Genomic DNA, 13,713 nt, shown 5'->3' on the forward strand with positions numbered 1-13,713 from the left:
TACAGTGGCTCAATTCTGTCAGCCAGGCCCCACTTCCTAAGGGCTCTACAGCCTGATCACTCAAAATGTCAGCCTGTAAGGAAACATTTTAGTTTCAGATACAGGCATAGGGATGTTATTCTGGCTACCTGGGAGGCTGAGCAAGAGGGGCACAGGTTCAAGACTGGTCTGAGAAACTAAACAAACCCCTGTCTATAAATAAAATGGAAAAAAAAGAGATCTGTGAATGTAGCTTAGTGATAGGGTACTAAGGTGAGGCATCCATCCCTAGTACTGGGGGACAAATAACCCCATAAACTAAACACACACACACACACACACACACACACACACACACACACACACACACACACGGGATTGGTGGTATCTCCCACGCACGCGTCACATTCCTGGGTGAGGCAGAGTTAGAGAGACAGTGTCACGCAGGACTGGGTAGAGGCTTGTCCCAGTTGTGAGGCTCCTCGGCCTTCTTGCCTGGGTTTTCCAGCACAGGAACTGAGGACCCAAGAACCACCTCTGGGCCCGTGAATCCTTGCAGCTTAGCAAGGGTCTTTTCTCCCCACTCCAACACTGTAGGGAACATCTACAGGTCCAAGATGCATGAGAATATGAGTCTCATTTCAAGGAGACAGACTCTCAGAGCAGAGGGACCAGAGTCGGGACATTCTCTGCTTCCCTTGAGCCTTCCTCAGGGCTCTGCCAACCTTCTTCATCAGCAGAGGCCCCTGAGCATACAGCTTTGGGGCCTTCTGGGCCTAGCCTGTAGGTCAGGCCACAGGCCCATTGTTATCCAAAGAAAGCCCTGCAACTATCCTTGCATTTTAGAGACCGGTTTTGTACTGGCACGGGGTTGTGGACACAGATGTCAGGGCCCCTAGGCTCTGCCAGCTTAGCAGAGTTCAGGTTCCCTCTGGGAAGAAGGGGCCTTGTTACAGGCAGCAGAAGACCCTGGGCAGGAGGCTCTGACCCCACTTCCCAGCAGCCTCCCTCTTTCCCTTTGGAGTAAACCGAGTCTCAGAGTCTAGAAGGCCATTCCAGGACACATACGCCAACCTAGGGAACTTGCTCCTTCTCCACCCGACCAATCTCAGGGAGGTCCCCATGGACCAACCAGTCCTCAGCCCAGTTCAAAGCCACATTGCACAAAGGGGCACTAGCTAAAGAACTCTGCTCACAGTTTAGCCTGCTTCCACCCGACCATGCTATTCCTACATTCAGCTACCCTGTGGTTGTCTGTGTGAGTAAAACATGGAGAGATGGTTCAGTCAGGAAAGTGTATGGACCCAAGTTCAAATCCCAGGACTTATTTTTAAAAAGGCCAGGCATAGCAATGCATACTTGTCTGTTTTTTGTTTTTGTTTTTCAAGACAGGGTTTCTTTTGTGTAACAGTCCTGGCTGTCCTGGAACTAGCCCTTGTAGACCAGCCTGATCTTGAATTCACAGAGATTCTCCTGCCTCTGACTCCCAAGTACTGTGATTAAAGATGTGTGCCTCCACCGCCAGGCCAACAATGCTTACTTGTAATCCCAACACTGGGGAGGTAGAGACAGGAAGGTCTCCGGGGCTGAATGGCCACACAGACAAACCTGATTGGTGAGTCCGGGGCTAGTGAGAGATCCTGGCTCAAACAAACAAACAAAAAATTGGTGAATGGTACTTGAGGAACTATAGCTGAGGTTGTCCTCTGACTGCTAACACAGGTCACATGAGCACACGCGTGCCTACACATGCACATGCGCACACGCACACACATACACACAATAATAAAAGTGAGTATTTGTATTAGTTCCTTTCCTACTGCTGTGATAAAACACAGTGACAAGTCAATTTATAGAAGAGTTTATTAGGAATATGGTGCCAGAGAAATAAGAGTCCACGATGGCACAGTGGAAACCCAGCAACAGAGTGCCGACGTGGTGGCGGGGACAGAACCAAAAACACAGAGTAAACTGGACATGTTGACAGGATTTTAACTTGCAAGGCATCCCCGGTGATGCTGTGGTCCCTCTCCCCCAACAAGGCTGCACCTCCTATGCCTCCCAAACAGTGCCACCAACTGGGGATCAAGTGTCCAAATGCCCAAGACCGTGAAGGACCTTTCTCATTCAATCCACCACAGTAGCGGAGACAGAATATTGGTCAGTAGATCTCACGTTACTTCAGTTCCTAAGAATGATAGGATCTAGGGCTGGAGAGATGGCTCAGGGTTAAGAGCGCTGGCTGCTTTCCAGAGGACCTGGGTTCAGCTTCCAGTAACCACATGGTACCTCACAACCATCTAATGTGGGATCTGATGCCCTCTTCTGGCATAAAGCTGTATGTGCAAATAGAGCATTCATACATTAAATTAATAAATAAATCTTAAAAAAAGGATGATGAAACCCTGGCTGGTTTAGTAAGAGAATTATGTGATGGAATGCCTCCTGCTTCTCTGATGGTTACACCCTGTTCTGCGCTGCTTATATAGAGAATTTTAATCCGCACAGCATAGGCAGCCATTGTTATTAGTGTCCCCTTCTACAGATGAGGAAACTGAGGCCCTATCCAAGGCCATGTAGAAGATGAGATGGAGCTAGGTTGGTTAACTTTGAAATATTGGCCACGCCCTCAAAATGCTAGATGTGATCCCTGGGCACCAACAGGGAAAGCCTCTCTGTTCAGTCACTCCTTGCCCTTGGGCTAGGCCTCTGACTTCCCCTGAGGTCAGAAATCTTTCAGGCTGAATGTCTACCTCCAGCCTACTCTAAGAATGTGTATTAGGCAGCTAATGCTGCAATGATGCTGTGTAACCAACATCCCAAAGCTAAGTGATTCAAAACAACCATCCGGTATTCTCACCCTCTACCGCATAGTCTTGTTTGACTTTGTGGCTCTGCTCCAGGAAGCAGAAGTGTTGATCAATTTTTCATTTTTGTGGAAAAATGCCTGAAAGGATGGAAGTTTATTTTTTGGCCCACCGCTGGCCGGATTTACTGTTTTGGGATCGCCAGAAGAAAGAACAATACAGCTTTGGGGGAGTGAGGAAGAAGCCGCTGTTCACCTCTAGGAGACAGAAACAGAACGGCCGCCCGAGGCAGGAGCTTTCCTCTTCATCCTTTCCAGCCTATCATGTAGTACCACTCACATCTGAAGCGGGCATCCCCTTAGTTAGCCACTCTGAAACCCCCTTCCAGATGCATCCAGAAGTGTGCTGAGTAGTCCTCTCAGAGCTCCTCAAGTCGCCACGGCGTCAGGCACAGCACAATGTCCCGTCCGTCTCTCCCTGCAGCCCTCTATCAGTCAGTAGTGTGCACCCGTACACACAAACATACTGTGGAGACTGGCTCACGTGACTCTGGAGGCTAAAGAGTCCCACAATGTGTCCCCTGCAAGCTGCTGCTCCAGAGAAGCTCTAGTCTGCGAGCAGAGGGACGAGAATCAGGAGTATGGATACCCAAGAGCAGGACAGTGTCAGCCTGGCTGAAGAGAGCGCTCACCCTTCCTCCCCTTTCCTTCAGTCTAGGCCCTCGGGGGACTGGCTGCTACCCATCCCTACTGGGAGGGTGGCATGATGGTCAGTCGTGGTTATCAGTTGACTTGGAGTCACCATGGAGACAGGCCTCTGAGCATGTCTGTGAGGGAGTTTCCAGATCAGGGACATTAGGTGGGAAGACACACCCTGAATGCGGGTGGCTGGGGGCCTGGACTGCGTAAAAGGGTGACTGTGAACTGAACACCAGCATCCCTGCCTCTGCGTCCTAACTCCGGATGCAATGTGAGCAGCCCCTTCACACTTCCCACGGCACGACTTCTCCCCCATGATGGTCTGCACCCTCAAACCGTGAGCCAGACTAAGCCCTCCCTTAAGTTGCTTTTGTTTGGTGTTTTGTCAAGGAGACAAGTAACTACTGAAGATGGTCACCTAGAGAGTTCGGTGCTTGTCTTTTCCAGAGGCGCCCTTCCAGGCACACCTACCAATGGTGTCTATCAGTTATCTGGGCATCCCTTAGTCCAGTCCAGTGCACCCATACGATGAACAATCCCAGCTCAGGCTGATGGGCAGCAGTAATATGGGGCCTGTTTAGCCTCTTTCCACCTCTTAGCTCACTGCTCAGTACAAACTGAATAATAAGGTCATAGTCAGGGGCTGAGGGCACTTCTAACTACTACAAAGCCACGGCCAAGGGAGCAGGTGCAATGGCACTCCAGGGCAGTTGAGAACTTGGGATCAAGCCTGAAAACTTCCCCAGTAGGGATGTGTTTAGGGCTGTACAGCTCAGTCTGTGGCTGAACATCAAGCATGGAATCTCTGGTTGAAGAAGTCTTAGAACCCTTCGTGTGTGTGTGTGTGTGTGTGTGTGTGTGTGTGTGTGTGTGTGTGTGACAACCTTAGATGTCATTCCTCAAGTACTATCTACCTTGGTTTTTGGCAGTGTCTCTCAGTGTCCTGGAACTCACCGAGTAGGCTAGTCTGGCCGGTCAGTGAGCCCAGAGATATGCCTGCTTCTGCTTCATAAGCACTAAGAAAATGCTTTGTGCCACCATTCCTGTCTGCTTTTTTTTTTTTCAAACATGTAGCTTCTAGAGGTGAAATTCAGGCCCTCATGCTTGCAACTTAAGTGTTTTGTTGACTGAGCCACATTCCCAGCTCCTGGACACCTTATAATAGGAGAAGCTCCTTGGATATTAAAAATCAAAGCATGCTAACACAGTTTACAATAATTGCAGCATAGATTTAGATGTTTACATTTAGCAAATTAATGCTCTTAGCACACACGCAAATTGCCAAGCAATATAATTATGCTATTCACAAGAAAATTACAGGATTTTAAAAGTTATTAATTACTTGTATACCCTGGGCAGTGGGGTCTAGCAAGAAGCCATGGGTATGATGTTTTCTGATGATTGTCTGCATTTATTCTGGCCAGGGTCCTCATCCCAGGGCAATGACCTCCTTTAGAAATGGTGCCCAACTTCTAACCCCAAAGCCTTATGTGCTAGACATACTTAGGATGCTTTCTTAAAACCTTGGTGCCTGGGGTCACCCCAGAGTCCTAACTTAGTAGGGAGATGGTCCTTAACATGGCCCTCAGTGTCAACATTTTTTATTTTCTCCAAAACCTACAGGGTGATTTTGATGTTCTATCAGTCAGAGTGGAAGACCACTGATCAGCGGATGGGTAGGTCTAAGTCGATCTGGGCTAACGAAGTCTAAGATGAGACCTTATGGTTTGGGTGAGAGCATCCTCATTGTTGAAGCTTACCCTGGAAAGCACCATCTCTCATTTGCTGAACAAGAATAAGGAAGCATTCTGCCTGGTGCCCCTGGTAGCCACTTCATAGCCACCAAGGAAACCATGGGATGCAGAGGAAAGCAGAGAGACAGGGGAGCCTTCATCACACCACCATTGAAGTTTACCAACCTTCCATATGTGAGCCGACAAACTCACCTCCTACGGCACCTGTCAAACTAATAAGGCACTTCCTGTACCTGCTGTCGTCAGGGTCAAGTTTGAGATTCCATGTGCAATGCTCAACATGGCACTTCACGTTGGTAGATGCGAGCTATGAGAACAGGGCGGGAGAGCAGGTGAATAAGGCTTCACTGTTCTGAGGAAGCCCCAGGGGCTCTGCATTGCAGAGCTTGGGCCTTTGGCCAGTGTATAGCAGGCACTTGTTAAATATCTGCCCAGTGGGATGGGCGCTTTATGCCTTCATTTCCCTTTGCCTAATACTCTGATCTCTGCCAGATGCCAAGGAGGGGAATAATCTGATTATCTGATTAAAGTAATATGGCCCTCTCACTAGCCGCTCCAAGCTTAAGCTACCAGGGCAGATCTGTATGGGTTAAGAGGCTTACCATCTAAGGAGTAAAATAACCAGGCAGGGAGGGCGATTCCCTAAGCAAGTGCCTCCCAAACACTATGTGTCTGGGGACCTAAGTTCAATCCCCAGAACACACGTAAATTTGGAAGGAGAGAACTGACTTCACAAAGTTGTCCTCTGAGCTTCACATACGTGCTGTAGCATGCTCTCTCTCTGTCTCTGTCTCTGTCTCTGTCTCTGTCTCTCTCTCTCTCTCTCTCTTCCCCTCACTCTGTCATACAGACACACACGTGATTTATCTTAGTGTATGTGTATTGTCTGTGTGAGTATATATCACACGTGTGTGCTGGTTCCCCTAGAAACCAGAGAGGGTATCTGGTTCCCTGAAGCTGGAGTTACAGGCAGTAGCCAGCTGACATTAGTGCTGGGAACTGAACTTGGGTTCTTTGCAGCACAAAGTGCTCCTAACCATTGAGCCATCTCCTCAGCCCCACAAATACAATTTTTCAAAGGCCACGTCTTTTATGGTTCCATAGACACAAGTCCGTAGCCACAGGAAGTAGATTTAAGTTGCACAGCTAGGGGGTGGTGGGAAGTGGGGAGCACCTGCTAGGGGTGGGTGGGAAGTAGGGAGTACCTGCTAGGGGTGGGTGGGAAGTGGGGAGTACCTGCTAACAGACATGGGGCTAGGAGGAGGTGGGAAGTGGGGAGCTCCTGCTAATGGGTACAGGGCTTCTTGGGGTGGGGAGGGGAAGAGGACATTTGTCCATTGCTAGTAACATTTGCAAAACCTTGGGAGTTTTGCTGAGCTGCCTCCAGTTGTACACATTAAAGGTGTGTATTTCAGTTATGAGGTAGTTGGAAAGACCTTGCTGGGGGCCACACAAGCTTTGGAAAGGCAGTTTTTGTGACAGGCTCTCATTTAGCCAAGGCTGGTCTTGAACTATGGCTCCTCCTGCCTCTGCCTCCCAAGTACTGGGATTGCAGACATACACCACTTTTTCCACTGAGCAGACCACCAGTGCCGTCTGCTTGTTCTGAGGCACGTGTGTTCATTCTGAGTTCCGATCCTCATTAGAATAATCTAGGAAGCGTTTTAAAAGCCCGGACACAGAGAACCCAGATAATATGTCCAAAGTCCAGCCTGGCCTGGGAACCAGCACCCTCAGGGGCCTCTGAAGCAGAGTGACCAAACAAGGAACAAAGCAGACTATCTAGCTTGGCCAAGGAGGACTCTGAGACCCAGAGTTATTAATAACTATGCTTTGTGAGTCCCTGTTAGGCAGACGTATCGATTCATGAACAAGAGCTTGGGCTCTGGAGCCCAGGGGTCCTGGGTTCAAATCTCCACTCTACACTCTACAGGTGTTTCAGACAGCCACACCTGGAGCATGGGCTGCTCGCTAAGCACAGGTCTTGGTCTCTGCTCTGTGGGGAATGGAAAGAGACGCCATACACAAAGGGTTTCTCCCAGTAGCTTGCACACCACAAGCACCTGCCTGTGTGACCATGAGTCTAGGGATTTTCATCATGTCGATGGAGGAGGAAGGGAAGGCAACCTCAATTTATTGGCCAAGTTAGGTCTTTGAAAATCATATGAATGTTCAGATTCTTGCACATTCCATAGGTGCCCTGTAGAACATCATTCCCACAGGCCTGGAAGCGTGTCTTGCCCAAGCCCCTTTTCAATATGAATGTTCATAGGGGCAAGAAGTAGAAAAAGGGTGGCCCGGATTCTGATGCATCTGGCAATAGATTCCTAGTACTGATAATCCTCTCCCATCTGCATATACAGTGCCACCCATACGGCCAGAACTTGTTCAAGATGCTTGCAGAGCCTCCAAGGGAAGGTGGAAGGTTTCAGGCGTAGCAGTGCAGTCTCTGATAAGACCACTAGGGGTCTCCACGCTCCACCAAATGACTCCTTCCAGGGTCCTATCAAGGGCTTGACTCCCAGCTGTCTTGGAGCACAGCGCTAGATGGTGACAGGTGTGGACCAGGGACTCCAGACCCCGGCCCCCCAGGGTGCCATCAGTCCTCCCTCCTATTTACAAGGTCAGGTTACAGGTCACGGTGAGGTCCAGCCTCTGAAGATGTCAAAATTCAGTGTAACGTTAAGATGTGTCAGGGAGGGGATGGAGGAGTCTCTACTAGTTGAATATGAACTGGGCACTGGGGACCAGGTGGTTTTCTTTCATTCTCAGAACATAATCCCGCAATTTACATGCTGAGTTCTCTCTTCTATACACCAGGGAGCAGCTGCTTGGGGAAGCACTGGGACAGGTTTAGTGGGGTTGGGATTCTGATACCATTCTGTCCTGTTTTAAAGCCTATGCTCTTTCTGGGTCATCCTGCCACTCAGCATCACAGAAGACACTTTGGAACCAGCTCCTGAAAAGACCAACTGTCCCCCACCTCCCACACTCAGTCACTCACAGACACCGTCACACTTAAGTACACACACACACACACACATAGCCCAACAGCCCAATAGAACTCAATCCTAGCCTCTCACACCAGGCTTTCATGGAGGGGGTGAGCTATGAAGGATTAGTGTAAATGAGTTATTCTAATCTAACCATTTTCATGGCTTTTATTTTCTCCTTCTTGAACATACTTTGCGTCAGGGGACTATCTGCCTGGTTCCTATGAGAGCAGTGCTTTTTCTTGAATAGAGGCTTGTTTATGGGTTTTGACTGCTATTACAAAAGCAATTCCTGCCTTTGGAGAAAACACAGTGACACCAAGAGAACAGAACCACCCCCATACCCACCCCCAGGGACAGCCCAGGCTAACACGTGTACGCTGTCCTTCCCACCCTTTCCTCCCCTGCACACCCTCTGCTACCACAGGAGTCCCTGTCCTGTCTAAGGGAGTTCTGGGACATCGTAGTGCCCTATGACAGGGTCCTATGTCCCGTTGGGCTTGCCCTCTTGGGATGGGCATAGGATGATTTCACAAGCTCTGTTGTGGAACACTGTCCCCTGAGCATACTCGTCAAAGCAGCCATGACTGCTCACAAGAGGCTTTCGGGATTGGCTCTGTTGAGACTGGGGAGCCGGCTCAGAGAGTAAAGCACTTTCTGCATGAGCACAAGTAACTGAGTTTGGGTCCCCAGCAGTCATATAAAAAGCCAGGTGTGGCAGCACACATCTGGAACCACAGCCCTCAGAGGCAGAGAGACAGGAAGATCCCCAGAGCTTACTGGCAAGCCGAGGCAGTCAGTGAGCTCCAGTGGGAGACCCAGTCTCAGAAAATAAGGTGTAAAGGGTCTGGTGAGATACTCAGTGAGGGCAGGCGTTTGCCACACAAGTCTCACGATCTGAGTTCGAGTCCCAGCTACTACAGTGGGAGTGAGCCGACACCTGAGAGATGTCCTCTGCCCTCCGCATGTCACAGCGTACACGTGTCTGCACTGACGTACACGCCACACACGCACACACACACACACACACACACACAAATAAAGAAAAGATTGGGCCCCCAGACATTCCTCACAGAGGAGGTGGGGAGAGTCATTAGACCCCACCCACTTGAGATCACAGCTAAGCCATCCTGAGCCTCCCACCTGCTGCAGGTAATTCTGCCTGAGTTGCATGTGGTCTAGTGGGCTCAGGAAGTGATACAGAGGTTATGGAAAGGCATGGCTTACTTTGTGCTGATGAGACTTTTCAGTGATGTGACTGTTCGGGGGGTGTCACCCACATTCATACATGTAACCCTAATAAGTTCACCCTTGGGTCGTTACTTTGATCAGTCATTGGCGACCTATCTGGGGTGAGTAGCTGTTTGCTCATCTCTCTCTGGGGGAAGCTCATGCAGCAGGGTCATGTGCCTTAACCTCAGGGAGTCTGCTCCTTCATGCTGAGTGATGGATTTGGGGTAGACTATTGAGAGGGAAGGGAATGCCAGAGGCTCTTACTACACACAAAATTTTACTGGAATAATCTGGAGACCAGGAGACAGAGTTGGGGAATCCTTAACTTAGCCCAGAAAAGCCCAGTAAATGAACCTGGGTATCAGCAGGGCAGTAGTGGCGCACGCCTTTAATCCCAGCACTTGGAAGGCAGAGGCAGGTGGATCTCTGTGAGTTCGAGGCCAGCCTGATCAACAGAGTGAATTCCAGGACATCCACGGCTACACAGAGAAACCCTGTCTTGAAAAACCGAAAAGGAACAAAAAAGAACCTGGGTATCTTGTCTTCTCACCAAAGCCAGCCGTGGACTCTGCAGATATGTATGCCCAGACAGACCCCGCTCTCAGTCATGGCTCTGTAGCAATTGTCTTGCAGTTATTATTATTATTACTTTACATTTAAAAAATTGTGTGTGTGTGTGTGTGTGCACCTGCCACAGTGCATATATAGAGGCAGAGAACAACTTGTAGGGGTCAGGACTTTCTTTCTACCATATGTATCCTGGGGATCCAATTGGTGGCAAACCCTTTATCTACTATACCAGCCTCACTGGCCCCGCAGTTTTGGAGCTTTTAATCAGTTACCTGTGAGAGCCCACATTTCCTTTTGCATTGAACTCTGCAAATTATGTAGCTGGTCTGTTCCTAATAATGATACCAATTACTGACAGAGCTTGCTGTACGCTTGGCACCATGTATTTTTTTCTCCCGTATGTAATTCACCTGCCCCTCACAGCAGCCAGGTGTAAATTGCTTCTCTTCAACTCAGCCAACCCACATGAGAAGGCATGCCAGGCACCAGGTCCTTCCTGTATGCTGGTGCCCCAAAGGCTCTCAGCAGGGTAAGGGGTGCCATTACCACCCCCATGAGAGTCGGGAACTCAAGTCCAGGAGAAGTTTGCAGCTAGGGAGGGTTCCGGTGCTTATTTCAATCATCACCTGTCACTCCCGTGCTTCCTATCACTGTGTGGCAGCCAGCACGGGCCCTGCCTGGCTAGCCAGGGGGCTGTTCCTCGTGCTCTGCACCCCTACCTGCCCTGCCTCAGCCTCCATCATGGCTGGGATGGGCCCCCCACAGTGCCTGAGAGGGAGGGCAAGTACCTCTGCCCACGCTGTCTGTTTCCTTTCTTGTCACCTCCTGGTGCAACAGCTGCTGCACCAGGCCACCTCCCAGGCTCAGGTGTCCAATCTGCACCACCATCAGCTCGCCCCAGCACAGAGCCTCGGGACTAAGGTATCACTTTCCATCTCTGCTCACGGTGCCTGAGCTCATGCGACTACAGCTGCACTGCCTGGGACCGGGTTCATCCGTGCTGGCTACTGCTGAGGTGACAGTCCCCGGGGGACTCAGGGTGGCTGAGAACCAGTCCACAGGGATCCTCGCATGCTCAGGCCGGCTCGTGCAGCTTCTTGTCTGAAAACAGGGTGAAGAGACTGGGCTCAGCAATTAAGAATTCAGAATCTGGGCAGGCATAAAGCCCGAGTTCAAGTCCTAGGTCCAGCACCTAATAGTCATACAGTGCTGTCCTCTGGGAAAGACAAAAGAGCAGAAACACAGGGGCCTGGATGAGGTCCTCAGCCCTGACAGAGAACCTCAAGTTCGAATGGCCACTTGGGCACTCACCACAAGTGGGTAGTAGTCTTTGGCCATTCTAAGACCCATCCAGTGCCAACCTCCTAGGCCTTGATGGGGACCGAGCAATCTGACGACTGTGGACCCTTCCCTGGCGCTCTGGAAGCCACATGACTGACTAGGACGGCTCCCACCGCCTCAGCAGGTTAGGTGCCCTGCTGGGAGGGTTATGGACAGGGCAGATGGCTCAAGAGAAGGCCGAGTTCAAGGCCATGTTCCCACAGTTCTGGAAATTAGGAGTTGAGGCTTAGGGTGGCTGGACACCAGGCTTGTGACTGAGGACCGGGAGCTAAGGCGCCAGGAGGCTTTTGGCAGGCATACGGAAACAGTTTATTCTAAGGCAGTTGCAGGCATGGAGTAGGTCAAGCTCCTCATCAACCTAGGTTCTCCACCAGCTTCTCTACCCTCCTGGTGTGGGGGTAACGGGTGGGGCTCTGGTACCAGGCCTCTGTCCCCAACTCTTGGCAAGTCCCCTCCTCTCCACTGACCCAGCTCCCCCCCCTCCACTTACCATGCTCACGAGTCCCCAAGGAGCTGGCTAATACACTCATTGAGATGCTGCAATAGAGGTGGGGCCTGGGAGGACTTTTCTAACCAGCTCCAAGGGATGCAGGGCCACACTCTGAGTAGTCAGCATCCAAAGCATCACAAAAATGTAGGTCTTGAAAATTAATCCTAATTTGTAATTTTGGGTTCTTAGCCTGATCTGACTGGAGTAGACTTTGACAGCCTCTCTGAGAGAAAATTGCCCACAGAGGTCATGGGGAATCCTCACTCAAGGCTCAGGATTTGGTTTTACTCCTAAGGGCAAGAAATAGGGTACCAACAGCTTGGGTGACAAGTCACTGGTTCCCAAACGTGAGCCCATACACCAATCGCTTCAGAACTACGTGACAATTAAAATGTATAGACTTGGAGTCACAGAAGACAGATAGTGTAGGATTCCTTTAGAGGAGGCACAAAGCAGTTTTCCATAGACACAGAAGCATAAGGGTGAGGGCCAAAGGCAGGACAGGGGGTTGAGGAGATGGGAGGCTCCGTGCAGCAGGTGCAGAGGTTCAGCCTCGTGCCACAGGAAAGTTCCAGAGACCTACTGCACGACTGAATGTTTTATGGTGAACTGAACACAAAAACAAAGCTGACCAAATGGCAAGATCACCAATTGTGACTGCAGCTCAATCCTGGGACCCATGTGGAGGAAGGAAAGAACCAGCCCCTAAAAGCTGTTCTCTAGCCTTTATACCCACCAAGGCACGCGTGTGCCCTGTATGTTCATACACCCACCCACTCCATGCACGAATAAAATAGATGTCTGAAAACAGCTGGTGGGTGTGGCAGCACACACCTTAATCCCAGCACTGGCGAGGCAGAGGCAATGTATTTCTGGGAGTTTGCGGCCAGCCGAGGCAACAACACAGTGAGACCCTGTCTCAAAAACAGACAAACAAAAAGCAGTTGAAACTGAGGCTGGGGATATGACTCAGGGGTAGAATGCGTGCCTGTCATGCACAAGGGCCTAGGTTCAATCCCCGGCATTGCATAAATCAATATATTGCATAAATCAATACATTGCATAAATCAAGTATAGTGGTGCATGTCCGGACCCAGCACTCAGGAGGTGGAGAAGCAAGAAGTTCAAGGTCATCCTTGGATGCACGGTGAATACAAAGGCAGCCTGAGCAAATGAGATCTTTTAAAAAAGATCAGTGTAAACCCAAGATATAGGGGTTCAGGTTTGTAGTTCCAGCCCTTGGGAAGATCTCTTACTCAAGGCCAGCCTGGGCTACAGAGCAAGGCCTTGACTCTAAAGAGAGGAGTGGGGCTAAGATGATAAATTTCACATTATGACTTTTTTTGTGCTCTAAAGAAATTCTTTAAAATCCTGCCTCCGGCACCTGAGAGCCTATTACACACATCTGAGGAATCTGATTGTTATTTGCCTGGCTGGTCGTGGGGTGTGGGGAGTCAGACACATGACTTTAGTGCAGGGCCAGGCTCAGAGACTTCTGATCAAGCAAAGGCTGTACCGAGAGAAGCAAAGGCTGTCCTTCCCTCCCGCTCCCCTTGCAGCCTCCCTTCCTAGCAATCACAGAAGCCCTAAGCCCTCCCCCTGCCTCTGCCAGTCACCCTGGTGAACTTCTGAAGCACAGATCCCATGCAGGCGCACAGCTCTGTGGCTCCATGAAAACTGTACCAGCCTCCTGCTGTCTTTTGTGAAACAGAAGAAGCAACTTCAACAAAGCCTGTTCAGGGAGGGATGGCAACACGCTGGGTCAGGGAACCTTTGGTATGGGCAGAGGTCTCACCAGGGTCCCAGCCCAGAAGACAGAACAGAACTGGGCTGAGAGATGTGCACAAA

Source organism: Microtus ochrogaster, unplaced genomic scaffold (assembly GCF_000317375.1).
Source record: "Microtus ochrogaster isolate Prairie Vole_2 unplaced genomic scaffold, MicOch1.0 UNK56, whole genome shotgun sequence".
Lineage (NCBI taxonomy): Eukaryota > Metazoa > Chordata > Mammalia > Rodentia > Cricetidae > Microtus > Microtus ochrogaster.